At 55.0% G+C, this 6000-nt stretch overlaps 1 protein-coding gene across 2 annotated transcripts in view; it reads left to right on the top strand.

The window, feature by feature from the left end:
* The first annotated feature begins 1847 nt into the window (after positions 1-1847).
* SPSB1 (splA/ryanodine receptor domain and SOCS box containing 1) overlaps positions 1848-6000 on the top strand; it is a 59034-nt gene continuing 54881 nt past the window's right edge. The window contains exon 1 of one of the 2 annotated variants that reach the window (XM_081306021.1): positions 1848-2032. The gene's annotated coding sequence lies outside the window, so the exon portion shown is untranslated. Of the gene's footprint in view, positions 2061-6000 lie in introns of both variants that reach the window. The other variant, XM_081306020.1, reaches the window with a different exon arrangement.

Raw genomic sequence — 6000 nt, 5'->3', positions numbered from 1 at the left:
AGACTTGAATCAGACTTAAAATTCCTGTATTTATCAGCTAATGTTACAGTATCACATTATTATGTATCTTTGTAACACATAAGAGTATCAGCACCAATACAGGAGTTGATGAGTTGGTGCCCCTTTTACACACATCCTGTCCTTCAGGGTTGCTCAATGGGGCTCTAAGCCACAGCGATTACTGCCCATGACTTGCTCTTTAGCATTCAGCCCCCCTACCCAGTGTTCTGCAGGAGAGGACTCACTCTCCAGGGGTTCCTCTGGGAAATTTAGGTCAGAAGAATCTAATTATCTGACTGGATCAGAGCTGAGAGTTCAAGGTTGATGTTGAAGGGAGTGGGACTAGTAGACTTTTAGTGTTAACTATTCTTTTCAGGGCCCACACATCTAAGGTGGGATTTTCAGCCCCAAATGACCCCGCTGCTCCAATCACATGAAATGTGCCCAAGCCTGCCTCAGAAGTTCTCCCTTGGAATAAGGGGCGAGGTCCGAGGAAGTCACCCCTTGGGAAGCTGGAGGCACCATAATCCTGGTGTGTGGCTACAGAGATGTCAGCACCTGCTAATATACACACACTTCCTGCACAGCACACCAACCACATGGTAGCTGTAATTTCCTCCCAGTGCCTTGACATGAACAGCAGTTTTCCAATTGCTAAAGGGATTTGGGGGGTCATGCTTAAATTGGAAGTACCCCTGAGTTGTTGATAGTGGCTGCCCACCTGACTAATTGGCAACTTGAACCTAGAATGTCACCAAAGAAGCCAGACTACCCATTCAGGCCCACCCTGTCCACAGCAGTCAGTAGAGTATCTGTTTTGTTTATTTTGTTTTTAAATTCTGGATCCCAAACAAAGACTGATTTGCAACACAGTAAGGTGAAAAGACATCAAACTTTGGAATCTAACAGTGTCCAGTTGGGTCCCAACCTCTGCTACAGCAGACTTTAGGTGGTCACTGTTCTCACCTTTACAATGAGGATGTCAACAGCCCCGCCCTCATAAATTTATGACAAAGGTCAAATAACTCAGGAAATCTCATCATTTAGAGCAGCGTCTCTTTGCCACGCTTCCTCGATGGATCAGTGAAGGAAATCTAAGATTTGGCTCTTTAAAATCTTCCCAGTCCTAAATAACTGCTTGGTTGGGGAAAAGTGAAGGAAATTTTTTTTTTTTTGGTGATCTAGAGCCACAGGATAACCTTCGTGAGGTCCTTCTGGACGCGGAACCCCCAGGCTCACTCATTCAGGGAGCACAGCTTGCCTTAAGCCCGGAGCAGATGCGCAGGTGCCTGGGCCCTGGTCTCTTGGCCATGGCACCGGGGTACAGTGGGATTAGGCGTTAGCTCCCCACCGCTCGGAATTTAAACAGTGAGATGTCAGATGAGGCATGTAAGACCTTGCTCTCCAAGTTATGGAAACAACCCCGCTTCCCCCACATTTTTTTAAAATTCGTGAGCCCCGATTTCAGGGCCTGGCACAGCCGCAGTCCTCCTGCTGTTGCAACCCAGGCCTCTCGCCAGGCCTTTCCCAAAGACGCCTCCAGAGGGACCGAAGCGCCGCGCGGGCAACACCGAGGCCTCCGCTCCAGACGCCAAGGCCGGGGGCAGACGCCAAGGCCGGGGGGCAGGGCCGCGGCCTCGGGCGTCCCGGGCGGCCTCGAGAGGGGGCGGTCCAGCGAGTGCCGGGCACGTGACGCCCTCCGTCCCGGGCCGGGCCGGACCGCCGCGCCCGTGCGCCTAGACCGCCCCGCAGCGCTCAGCCCCGGGCGGGGACGGGGCGGGGCGGCAGGGGAGGTCCCGCCCACGTCCCCGCCCACGGCGCTTTCCTCTTTTTCACTTTAAAGCCGTCGGTTGCTTTTTCTTCGCAGCACAGAAGTCGCGATCGGGCAGCCAGCGCGCTCGCAGCAGGAACAGGCTCCAGGCGCTGGCGCCGGGGCCGCGGGGAGGAGGCGACTTCGCTCCCTGCGGCGGGTGCGGCCCGGGCGCCCCGAGCCTCCTGGGTCCCGGAGAGCGGCGGCGGCCTCCGGCGCGCGGTAGGCAGCGCCCGACACCGAGGACCCGGTGGGTGGGCGCGCGGCCCGGGCACTGGGGACGGGTGGGGGTGCACTTGGGGATCGCGACACTGGGGGACCCACTGGGTAGGCGCGGAGCCGAGCACCGAGGACCGGGTGGACGTCCGGGGAGCATGACCACTCCCGCGCTGGCTCCGGGAGCCCTACTCTTGCCGCGGGTCCCGGGAGAGGGGCCGGGCGCCGCCCAGGGCCGCTGCGGCTGCAGGCACAGGCGGGTCGTGGTGGAGCCCAGGTCCCACCGAGACAGGGAGGGGGTCCAGGCGGCATCGGGAACCGTCACGTGCCGGGTGGAGCCTCGGCGGCTGCCGACAAGCAAGTGGTCTGGGGCGCGCGGACTTCTGTGTCGGGGCGCCCCAGGACTGTGCTCCTGAGACTGTCCCTGAGCTAAGGCGGGGGGCATGCACCTGGGCCCTCCAGCACCGGGGGCGGGGGGCAGCGCGACCCCGCTCCGCTAAGTTAGTTTCGCTTTTCCCGCCAGTATTTCCTTCCCGGCTAGGGCTTTGCTTCGCGGACCAGCTGGCCCCTCCAGGCTCCCCGCCCGGCCTGCAAGCGCCTACCCGGGGAAGCCCGCGGGGCGACACCCGGGACGGCGCCACCCGCCCCGCCGCGGTGGAGCCGCGCGGCTTCTCCCGGCAACGAAGGGAGAGCCAAAGGGTTTTGCCAGGAAATCGATGAAAACAGAAAGTCCAAAGCAGTCGGCGGGTGGAACCGCGGAGATGGGTCTCCCCAGGAGATGGGTCACCCCAGCGCCTGGGGAGCGTGCGGGGACTGGTTACTTGACCTGTTCAAGTTCAAGTGATGGAGGATGGCAGAGGCCAGACGTGATGACTGTAAATGGTGCCCGTGAGGCTGCTGGTCTCCCAGGAAGTTGTGTGTGTGTGTGTGTGTGTGTGTCCCTGAGTGTGTCTGAGTGGACCCGCGTAGGTATGTGAGTGCCTCTGTGTATCTTTGCGGATGTGAGTCTCTGCGTTTTCCTGAGTGGCTCTAAGTGAGTTTGTGTCTGTGTGGGCCGGCGAGTCTATTTCTGTGGCATAATATGTGCCTGGGAGTATGTTGTGTCTGTGTCTCTGTGTCTATTGTGTTTCTGTGAGTGTGTGTGGCATGACTGTGTATCTTTTTCCCCCTTTCAGATTTGGGGATTGAAGTGTGTGTGTGTTTGGGCGGGGGGGGGGGGACTCTACTGAAGAAGGATCTAAGAAATTTTAAAAAATAGCTAAAAATGTGACATAAAGGAAGGAAACGGATATGAAATGAATGAATTTTTACTATTGGGGATTGAACTTAGGGGTGCTCTACCATTGAGCCACATCCCCAGCCCTTTTTATTTATTTATTTTTTTATTTTGAGACAGGATCTCTAAATTGCTGAGGCTGATTTTGAACTTGAGGTCCTCCTGCTTCAGCCTCCCAAGTTGCTGGGATTACAGGCGTGCACCCCCATGCCTGGCAAGGGAATAAAATTTTAACTCCAAACTTCCACATATTTTTCCAGGCCTATCACTCCCAAACCAGCGTCTCTCCCAGGCCTGTTTCTCCCAAATTCCTGGAAAATCTGCAAATCTTCCTAAGCAAGTAACCCCCCAATAGATTAAGAGAGATGCAATATTTTGTTGAGAAACATCTAATTTAGGGGACTTTCCAGTGCTATCCACTGATGAGATATTGAAGACCACACCATCCTGAGGATCTCGAGACTGACCAGCCCACTGTAAATCATCTCGGGGTCACCAGGCTGATAGCAGTCCTACACACCTTCCCTTGCCCTCTCTTGCCAAGTTGTCCTTAGAAGCTGAGTGAGGGACCCCTAAAACGTCTCTCGCCCTATAGATGCCCTCCTTCTTCCTTGAATGCATTTTCCCCCAAATGCTTTATCCCCAAAGGCATCCCTCCTGAGAGCCCGTATTCACCCTTGAATGTGTATCTGCTTTCCTAAATAGACCTCTGTGCCCCTGACTGGGTGTGCTGGAATTCTTACCCATGATGTAAGGCAAAGACCCCCATGCACACACACATCCTGAGTTGAGTTCCCCTTTCTCTCAGGGATCCTCCTCCACAGACACCTCTTCTGTGACACTGCCACTGAGGTACTCTCCATGAGTCACTGAGGCTGGCACTGAACTTGTGATCCTACTGCCTCAGCCTACGAGTAGTCAGGATTACAGGTGTGTGCCACCATGCTCCAGGTGTGTTTGTGTGTCTGTGAGTACATCTCTGTGTGCATGTGTGTGTGTGTGAGTGAGGGACTGTGAGTGTGTGTGTGTGAGAGAGAGCTATGGTGATCTTGCAATGATGCCGTTGTTCCTGAGAGCTGTTTAGCTTGACTCGCCTTGCTTGATTCTTGAAAGTGGGCCGGGCTAGACCACCGGCAGGCCCCCCACCAGGGAAGCCCCTGCTGGTGCCAACCAAGAAGGCCTCAGGCTCTTTTTCTCTTCCTTTCTCTTTTTCTCTGCAAATGAAGTGTTCAGTTGGTGGTGAGTTGGCAGGGAGCGCTTCCTGAGTGAGTAATATTTAATTAAACACTCCAGCCGGTAGCATCAGAAACCGGTCAGGAGTTGAGTTTTAACAGGTGTTCATGGTAAGAGTGCCATCCCACATGACTAAGATTTGGAAGGATTTTCTGTCCAGGGCTAGGATGGCTGGGTGTGTGACATTGTGTGTGTGTGTGTGTGTGTGTGTGTGTAAAAGGGGGTTCATCCCGGGTGGTTGGGTGTGAGGAGAGCAGCAAGCAAGGAAGGAGGGAGTGGGGGCCGCTTCTCCCTTCTCTGGCCCACACCTTCCTAACCTCCACCTCGGGGAGGCAGAAGGTTCTAGATGAAGCATTAGTGGTATAGGTGGCCAGGAATCATTGAGTTCGGGAAGCCCTGCATTACTTACGGGGCTTCCAGCTAGGTCAACTCTTCCTTTCCTAGCAGAAGCCCAGAGAAGGTGACTGACTTAACCAAATTGCCCAGGCAGGGCTGTGGACCAAGACTCCCAAGTTCTGGCTGTTGCCATTGGTTACTGTCCCCAGCACTGAGGTCATGAGCCAGGCAGCTGCGAAGTGATGGGCTGGATTAGATCATTTGAGGCACTCCTCCTCTTCTTTTACTGCTTCTGCAGGGAGCACTTCATCCAGTAGATGGAGGGAGAGAGAGAAGGGGGGGGGGAGACTGCAGACCCAGAGGCGTGCAATCTCCTAATGCAGGTCTTTACAGTCTTCCTTTTCTTGCCTAGCTTTGCTAACACCGAGGAACACAGCAAATAAAAGCAGTTGCACGTTGGCCCCCAGCAGGGAGCAAGCCCTGGGCTGGCTTCAGGGAGTCCTGGGGGAGAAGTTGTGGGCCTCTGGGTCTTAGGAAGGAGTGTTCCTCTGCACGGGGGGGGGGGGGGGGTCACTTTGGACCTGGGGAGGCTGCACTTCTCCAGCTGCTCCAGCAAGGCTGGGCCAACCCTTCAGTGGTTCCTCAGGGCTGCTGCATAAAACTCGCCCCTTGGAATCTGCTCGGCCCTCGCCCTGTGCCTGCTCTCTTCTTGCACCTAGTACTTGTCCCTGGTAGGTGGAAACTTGCTTGCAGATATTTTATTATTTTAAAATAAAAATTTAGCAAAGCTGCTGAATCTGTTTCATTTGGGGATTTTGCACCAATTCTCCTCAAGACCTAGAAGGTGATCGATGTATGTGGGAATCTATTTATATGTCTGTTCTGAGAAGTTGTAAGGCAGAAGCACCAGGGCAGGTACAGGTGGGCCTCCATCTGCCTAGGGGTGCGTAGGCCTTTCATCCTCCTCCGAGCCAGAGTGACCAAATCCAGATTTAAGGGGACTTTCATTTCAGGTTCTCAAGGCAGTGCCGTCCCCTTCCCTAGTCTCTGATAGCATCCCTCCCAATCTAAGTGTTCTGCTCACGGCCAGGTGCCGGGCACTGTGCTGCTGAGGGCGCTGATCACAATC

This window comes from Spermophilus citellus, assembly GCF_964194105.1.
Source record: "Spermophilus citellus genome assembly, chromosome: 9".
NCBI lineage: Eukaryota > Metazoa > Chordata > Mammalia > Rodentia > Sciuridae > Spermophilus > Spermophilus citellus.
This window is presented reverse-complemented; position numbering and strand designations above follow the sequence as displayed.